Source organism: Babylonia areolata, chromosome 9 (assembly GCF_041734735.1).
Source record: "Babylonia areolata isolate BAREFJ2019XMU chromosome 9, ASM4173473v1, whole genome shotgun sequence".
In the NCBI taxonomy this organism is placed as follows: Eukaryota; Metazoa; Mollusca; class Gastropoda; order Neogastropoda; family Buccinidae; genus Babylonia; species Babylonia areolata.
The window spans coordinates 2,380,878-2,388,377 of record NC_134884.1 but is presented as its reverse complement, the minus strand read 5'-3'; the positions used below and the strand labels follow the sequence as shown (position 1 = coordinate 2,388,377).

The 7,500-nt window shown below is 43.9% G+C and overlaps 3 non-coding genes across 3 annotated transcripts; all 3 read left to right on the top strand.

Moving 5' to 3' along the window:
• The first annotated feature begins 1,053 nt into the window (after positions 1-1,053).
• Positions 1,054-1,126, top strand: Trnak-uuu (transfer RNA lysine (anticodon UUU)). The gene has a single exon. It is a non-coding gene; the product is annotated as a tRNA-Lys (tRNA).
• A 3,753-nt stretch (positions 1,127-4,879) lies between these two features.
• On the top strand, positions 4,880-4,952 carry Trnak-uuu (transfer RNA lysine (anticodon UUU)). The gene has a single exon. It is a non-coding gene; the product is annotated as a tRNA-Lys (tRNA).
• Positions 4,953-7,321: 2,369 nt separating this feature from the next.
• Positions 7,322-7,394, top strand: Trnak-uuu (transfer RNA lysine (anticodon UUU)). Its single transcript has one exon. It is a non-coding gene; the product is annotated as a tRNA-Lys (tRNA).
• The last annotated feature ends 106 nt before the right edge of the window (positions 7,395-7,500 follow it).

The following is a 7,500-nucleotide window of genomic DNA, read 5'->3' as shown; positions in this document are numbered from 1 at the left end:
TTTGTTGTGTGTGTGTGTTTAGACATTCCAGCATAGATTTCGCTATTTATTCATTTGTTTATTAGTAGGGGTTTCTTTTTGTTTTGTTTTGTTTGTTTTTGTTGTTGTTGTGTTATATATATATATATATATATATATATATATATATATATAATAATAATAACTCTGGGAGCATTAATTCTATTACATTGACGAAGGTCTCCTAGTATCTGTCTGACGTCTATAAGATGGACATTTTCTTGCCGTACTTTGTCTTTAGCTTTGTTTGTTTGGTGTGTGTGTGTGTGTGTGTGTGTGTGTGTGTGTGTGTTTCTTTCTTTTGGGTTGCCGTCGTTTTGTTTTAGAAACGCAAACTGGATTGTTGCAGATGTACTGTCTGTTGATTTCTATCTGTACCACAGTGCTTCACATCTGTATTGATCCATCAGTCTAAATCTTTCTCTCCCCCCTCTTTCTGTCTTCTCTTAGGAATAAAATCATATGCAAATGAAAGAGAGGGAGAAAGGGAGGGAGAGAGAACGAGAGAGAGAGCGCGCGCGCGCGTGTATGTGTGTGTGTGAATCTCTGCTGGCGAACATACCTGCATGATTGAACTTGATAAATCAATGATTCTGACGCTGGCTGTTTTACTCTTAAGCTTTCACGTGTGACGTGACAGAAATGAACATGTTTGCATGCCTGTCTCAAGAACGCATGTAGGTATCCGCACACACACACACACACACACACACACACACACACACACACACACACACACACACACACACAAGCACGCATGCATATACACTTGCATAGACGCAACACACACACATGCATGCATGCGCACACATCTGCACATTTCAGCTGCAACGGCGTACACATTTACACACATGCACTGAGGCACTAAATCCACACACACACTGTGCGTGCTGAAACAGAGAGGTGTGTTATCCCCGTTACATGTGAAAGGCCTACTGCATCGAACAGAAAAGCCTCAGCTTTCAGATCTGCACTCTTATCGCAAGCGCGAGCAGTCAGCCTCAGCATCACTGATTGAGTAGTTCGATCAGAGCAGCCCGGTTAGCTCAGTCGGTAGAGCATCAGACTTTTAATCTGAGGGTCAGGGGTTCGAGTCCCCTATTGGGCGCTGCCTTTTTTTCTTTTTTTTTTAATTTTTTTTTATCATCATCCGTTTTCTTTCTTTCTCTTCTTTTTCCTCTTTTTTCTTTTTTTTTTAAAATAATTTATTTTAGAATAAAATACCTAGTATGTTGCCTGGCGATTTAGCACATGCATAGCGTATAGTCCATACGCGCCAAGACCATTATATAATAGTCTATTTTTTTCCTATAGCTTTTAATTCTTGACACGAAACATTACAAAGCTAGTGTGGTCAGCCTACATGCAGTTACAATCTTTTAAGGGTACTGAAACATAGGGCCGATATGTATCACACTTTTTCCATTAGTTTTATTATTTTAATTTATCACACACACACACACACACATATATATATATATATATATATATATATAATTCATTTTTATTCATTTCTGGAGTCTGTTGACTCTCTACCGTTTATCATCATCTGTATTTGATTGTTTACATATCATCTTTCTGTTTCTTTCACTAGCTTGCCTTTTCTGGTTGTTACAGTGGCTGCATGCGTGAACTCAGTGCCAGGAATAGATGATTGGGTTGGGTTTGTTGTTGTTGTTTATATATATATATATATATATATATATATATATATATGATGACTTGCGCGATGAGTTTGTTTAAAGTGAAGAGGAGTTGCGCAACGTCAACCTCACTCTCTCGTCCGGGTCCACCAATTTCCAGTGGCAAGACTAAGTCGAGACGACTGGAGGATGAGCACGGATGCAGTGGACGACCAAGATATCCTTTCGGTGTCTCATCTTGCTCTCTGCACTCCACAGTGCGTTGCTGTAACCGCTTTCCTCTCCGTTGAACCGATAGGTTTCTTCCGCAGATTCTGCCAGATCCAGACTTCGCATGCATGGGTAGACACACCCCGGGGGCCAACTGCGTTTGGCATGCACACAGCACAGTGGAGCTAGATGGCCGTCGGTGTCTCTCCTGAGCCAACGCCCTTTTATGGATCTCCATAAGGGTGTCTAGCCACCCGCCTCACCAGTCCCGGAAGGGAGCGGTGGGAGTGCCGGTTTAGTCGCAGGCAGCCCGACCCTGAACAGGTTGTACTGGATTACAGGTTACCAGTAGCAGATCTAATGACCTGACCTGACCTGAGAGAGAGAGAGAGAGAGAGAGAGAGAGAGAACACCGAATCTAAAGCAGAGACTGAAAGAGAGAGAGAGAGAGAACACCGATTCTAAAGCAGAGACTGAAAGAGAGAGAGAGAGAACACCGATTCTAAAGCAGAGACTGAAAGAGAGAGAGAGAGAGAGAACACCGAATCTAAAGCAGAGACTGAAAGAGAAAGAGAGAGAACACAGATTCTAAAGCAGAGAAATAGAGAGAGAGAGAGGGAACACCGAATCTAAAGCAGAGACTGAAAGAGAAAGAGAGAGAACACCGAATCTAAAGCAGAGACTGAAAGAGAAAGAGAGAAAACACCGAATCTAAAGCAGAGAAATAGAGAGAGAGAGAGAGAGGGAACACCGAATCTAAAGCAGAGAAATACGCTCTTTTTAAAAATAATAATAATAATAATAAGTCGTTTATTTTTCATTTCATCATTTCGTTGCAGCAGTCACAAAATAAATTTAAGGCTGTCTCCTGATGAAAGAGTATGCCTAAAGTGGTAATTCAGGTTGTCATCAGTGACTGCATGGAGATTAATATCATTTTACTATTGAAATATCCTCATTCTGTACAGTTCGTAAGAACTTATACGCCCCAATTCAACGCTTTCTTCGTCCTATACGTAATGCTATAATCCGTAGACTGAAGTCGTTGAAGTCGAGAAAACTTTTGCTTTCAATTTCAATATTTAAACAGATAACAAAATGATAATAAAACTGAAATTTGAATAAGTCGTTCAGTTTCATTGTGAACAACATTCGAATAGAATAAAGATGTAAGAGATAGCGTTCCAGAGAGAAAAAAAAACCCTCCGTGACTTACTTGTGAGGACCAGATTCAGCCACCAAACAGGTAACCCCACTCCCCCTGGATGTAGCCCGTGTGGCGAGGCCAAGTGTAAGACCTGTGCCCATATCGATGCCTCCACAACCTTTGTGGGCCCCCAAGGCCAGTTCATCCCTCGGTCCAGTTACACTTGCAAGTCAACGGACATTGTGTATATTTTGACCTGCACTCTGTGCCACAAGCTCTGTGTGGGTGAGACCTGCCGATCATTAACTCACTCAGTACGGCCAGTCCTCTCTTCTCCTCTACACAGACCCCTCGGATGTCCAGTGGGTGTCTCAGTGACCCAAACTTTAGCTTCCGTCGTCAGAACTGTGGTATTCTTTGTCAACATTCACCTCTTCAGTATAAGAGCGTTCCGCTTGCAATATTTTGATGATGATAATTGGGATGAAACGCTGTTAACGTCGTCTCTTTCGCCGTTCGTATGGAGAGAGTTAAACGAGCGTTTCTCAGAGCACCTTCGCTCAATGCCGCTGAACTACAGTGACCCTATAGGTCAACACTTCAACAGCCCATTGCACAACTACACCCAGGCAAAGGTGGCAGCTGTATGGCAGAACCCGAGTAACAGAGAATACCGCAAACATATGGAGTCCCACGTGATCAGCCGCTTGGGGACCATCCAGCCTGCAGGCATCAACACCAGAGTGATGGACCCCTAGCGCCCCTGGGCCCTCTTCTCTCTCTTTTCCCCTCCCTTTTCACTGCTCCTGTCCCCCTGTAATCCACCTTCAGACACACACACACTCATTCTCTCTCTCTCTCCCCCCCCCCCCCACCTCTCTCCACTTTTCTCTCCTCCCCCTCCCTCTCCACCACTCTCTCTCCCTCCCTCCCTGTCTCTCACTCCCTCTCTCTCTCCCCACCCCCGCTCCCCCGCCCCCTCCGTTTTCTTTCTCTCCCTTCACACACACACACACACACACACACTGACCAGTACACATATTCTTACACCTGTTCATGTTTTGGCGAACCACAAACCCTCTTTTTCCACCCCCACCCTCACCCCCCTCTCCAGTGTTTAACAATCCTCCCCTCTTTTCCTTTGTAAATATTGCTCACCTTTTTCTCTGTTCTTTTTTTTTTTCTTTTTTTCTTTTCTTCTCTGATTACTCCTCACAGTTCTTAGTTTTACCTCTGTCTTGGTTTTGCCCTCTCTTTTCTTCTCCATTCTCTATTTTTCTCCCCATGAAGAAGGACCTAGGGCCCGAAACGTCGGGATACTCTCTTCATGGGACAAGTCACCACCTACAGGTTAGTCTCAACCGTTTTCTCGTATGGAAGAGATGGTTTTATCATTAGTCTTTCCGTAAAGTTTTGAGGCATTTGATAGATTATTTTGATAGGTTTTGAATATGTGAATGCGTTTTGAGAATGAGTGCAGCCTGCATTACTAACACATTGTATTCTACACATCATAGTGACTACTGTAGACACAGTTCATAATTATATCAATGTTTGTCATGTTCTGCATGTTCTGAGTTATTTTGTTTATAATCACCCATATCACAAAAATGGTGAAAAGAATCGGTTTAATTCTTGTGAGTGTTTGCGTGGATGTGTGTGCATGTGTATATATATATATATATGTGTGTGTGTGTGTGTGTGTGTGTGTGTGTGTGTGTGTGTGTGCGCGTGCATGTGTGTAGGTGGGTATGCTTCGTCCATGTACAGAACAGAAAAGCTTCAGCTTTCAGATCTGCACTCTATCGCAAGCGCGAGCAGTTAGCGTCAGCATCATTGATTGTCCAGTTGGATCAGAGCAGCCCGGTTAGCTCAGTCGGTAGAGCATCAGACTTTTAATCTGAGGGTCAGGGGTTCGAGTCCCCTATTGGGCGCTGCCTTTTTTTTCTTTTCTTTTTTTTTTTTTAAAGCCTACACGAATACGCCGCTTGTAGTTACGCCACTTAAAAAAACAACAACAACAAAAACAACATTAAATCATATGTAGGCCTATATTATCACACTTTCTGCACCACTTGTTACCGAATTTCTTGCTTCTGGTGTCTGACTTGTAGATATAGTCTACCAGTATTCTTTTCTGTACTTGAATGTTTATTATATTTACCAAATCTCTGGCTGGCTGGCTGGCTGTCACTCTCTCTGTCTCTGTCTCTATTTCTGCCTCTGTCTCTGGCTGGCTGTCTGTCTCTGTCTCTCTCTCTGTCTCCCTCTCTCATTATGTGGATATGACACAGTGCATGTGTGTAAATGTGACCAAATCTCTGTCTGTATGTCTCTTTCTCTCACTTCCTCTCTTTCTCTCTCTCTCTCTCTCTCTCTCTCTCTCTCTCTCTCTCTGTGCCGAGATATGGCTCGGTACATGTGTGTAAATCATGTGTATGTGTAGTAGATATGTGGATGTGTGCGTGTGTGCGCATGATGTATGTACGCATACGCGCGTGCTCACCTACGTGCGTGCAAGAGACAGGCAGACAAACAGATGTTCGTTTCTAGCACATGTGAAATCTTAGTGTAGGGGGTCACTAAAACTTTGAACAGAACACATTCAGAGAGAAAAGGTGAACAGCTTTCAGGGTATTTTCGTCTTAGATTCAAAGTGTGTTTATTTGTTTGGTTGGTTTTTGTTGTTGTTGGTGGTGGTGGTGGTTGGTGGTTTTGTTTGTTGTTGTTGCTTTGTTTGGTTGGGTTTGACGGGCGCAATAGCCGAGTGGTTAAAGCGTTGGACTTTCAATCTGAGGGTCCCGGGTTCGAATCACGGTAACGGCGCCTGGTGGATAAAGGGTGGAGATTTTTACGATCTCCCAGGTCAACATATGTGCAGACCTGCCAGTGCCTGAATCCCCTTCGTGTGTATATGCAAGCAGGAGATCAAATAGGCACGTTAAAGATCCTGTAATCCATGTCAGCGTTCGGTGGGTTATGGAAACAAGAACATACCCAGCATGCACACCCCGGAAAACGGAGTATGGCTGCCTACATGGCGGGGTAAAAACGGTCATACACGTAAAAGCCCACTCGTGTGCATACGAGTGAACGCAGAAGAATAAGAAAACGTTTGGTTGGGTTTAATGGGTCGGAGTGATGGCTTAGAGGTAACAGGTCCGCCTAGGAAGCGAGAGAATCTGAGCGCGTGGTTCGAATCACGGCTCAGCCGCCGATATTTTCTCCCCCTCCACTAGACCATGTGTGGTGGTCTGGACGCCAGTCATTCGGATGAGACGATAAACGGAGGTTCCGTGTGCAGCATGCACTTAGAGCACGTAAAAGAACCCACGGCAACAAGAGGGTTGTTCCTGGCAAAATTCCGTAGAAAGATCCACTTCGATAGGAAAGACAAATAAAACTGCACGCGGGGAAAAAAAAAAAAAAAAAAAAAAATGGGTGGCGCTGTAGTATAGCGACGCGCTCTCCTTGGGGAGAGCAGCCCGAATTTCACACAGAGAAATCTGTTGTGATAAAAAGAAATAAAATAAAAATAAAATAAAATAAAAAAGAATTGTGCCTGTCTTTGGGGTGTGGAGGATGCGGTAACAATACATTGACTGACATGGAATCATGGTTTCAGTTTCAGTTTCACTTCTCTAGGGGGCGTCACTGTGTCCTGATAAATCCATAATCGCTGCGTCTGTTGGGCAGATGCCTGGCAGCAGCTCTCGTCATCTTCTCTTCTTCCTGTTTTCTATTTGTATTTGATTTCTCTGTGTGAAATTCGGGCTGCTCTCCCCAGGGAGAGCGTGTCGCTACACTACAGCCCAACCCATTTTTTTGTTGTTTTTTTCCTGCGTGCAGTTTTATTTGTTTTTCCTATCGAAGTGGATTTTTCTAATGCATGCTGCACACGGGACCTCGGTTTATCGTCTCATCCGAATGACTAGCGTCCAGACCACCACTCAAGGTCTAATGGAGGGGGAGAAAATATAGGCGGGTGAGCCGTGATTCGAACCAGCGCGCTCAGATTCTCTCGCTTCCTAGGCGGACGCCTTACCTCTAGGCCATCACTCCATCTATGCAAATGTTTCGTATCTACAGTCTGTGATTACTGCAGCTGATAATTTCTTTACTTCATCACGCACTCAGCTGTGATTCTGACGAAGGGTAGAACTTTTTCACGGATGTATGAACGTATCAAGACGTTGTGAGACCGATGATCTTTTTCCTTTTAAGTTTGATGTTATTTCAGTCTACAGTTTAAAGCGCGAGCAGTCAGCGTCAGCATCACTGATTGTCCAGTTGGATCAGAGCAGCCCGGTTAGCTCAGTCGGTAGAGCATCAGACTTTTAATCTGAGGGTCAGGGGTTCGAGTCCCCTATTGGGCGCTGCAGTACTTTTTTTTTTTTTTTTTTCTCGTAGCCTACACGAATAAGCAGCTAGTAGTTATGCTACTTTAAAACATTAAAAACCCACACAGGCCTATATTACACT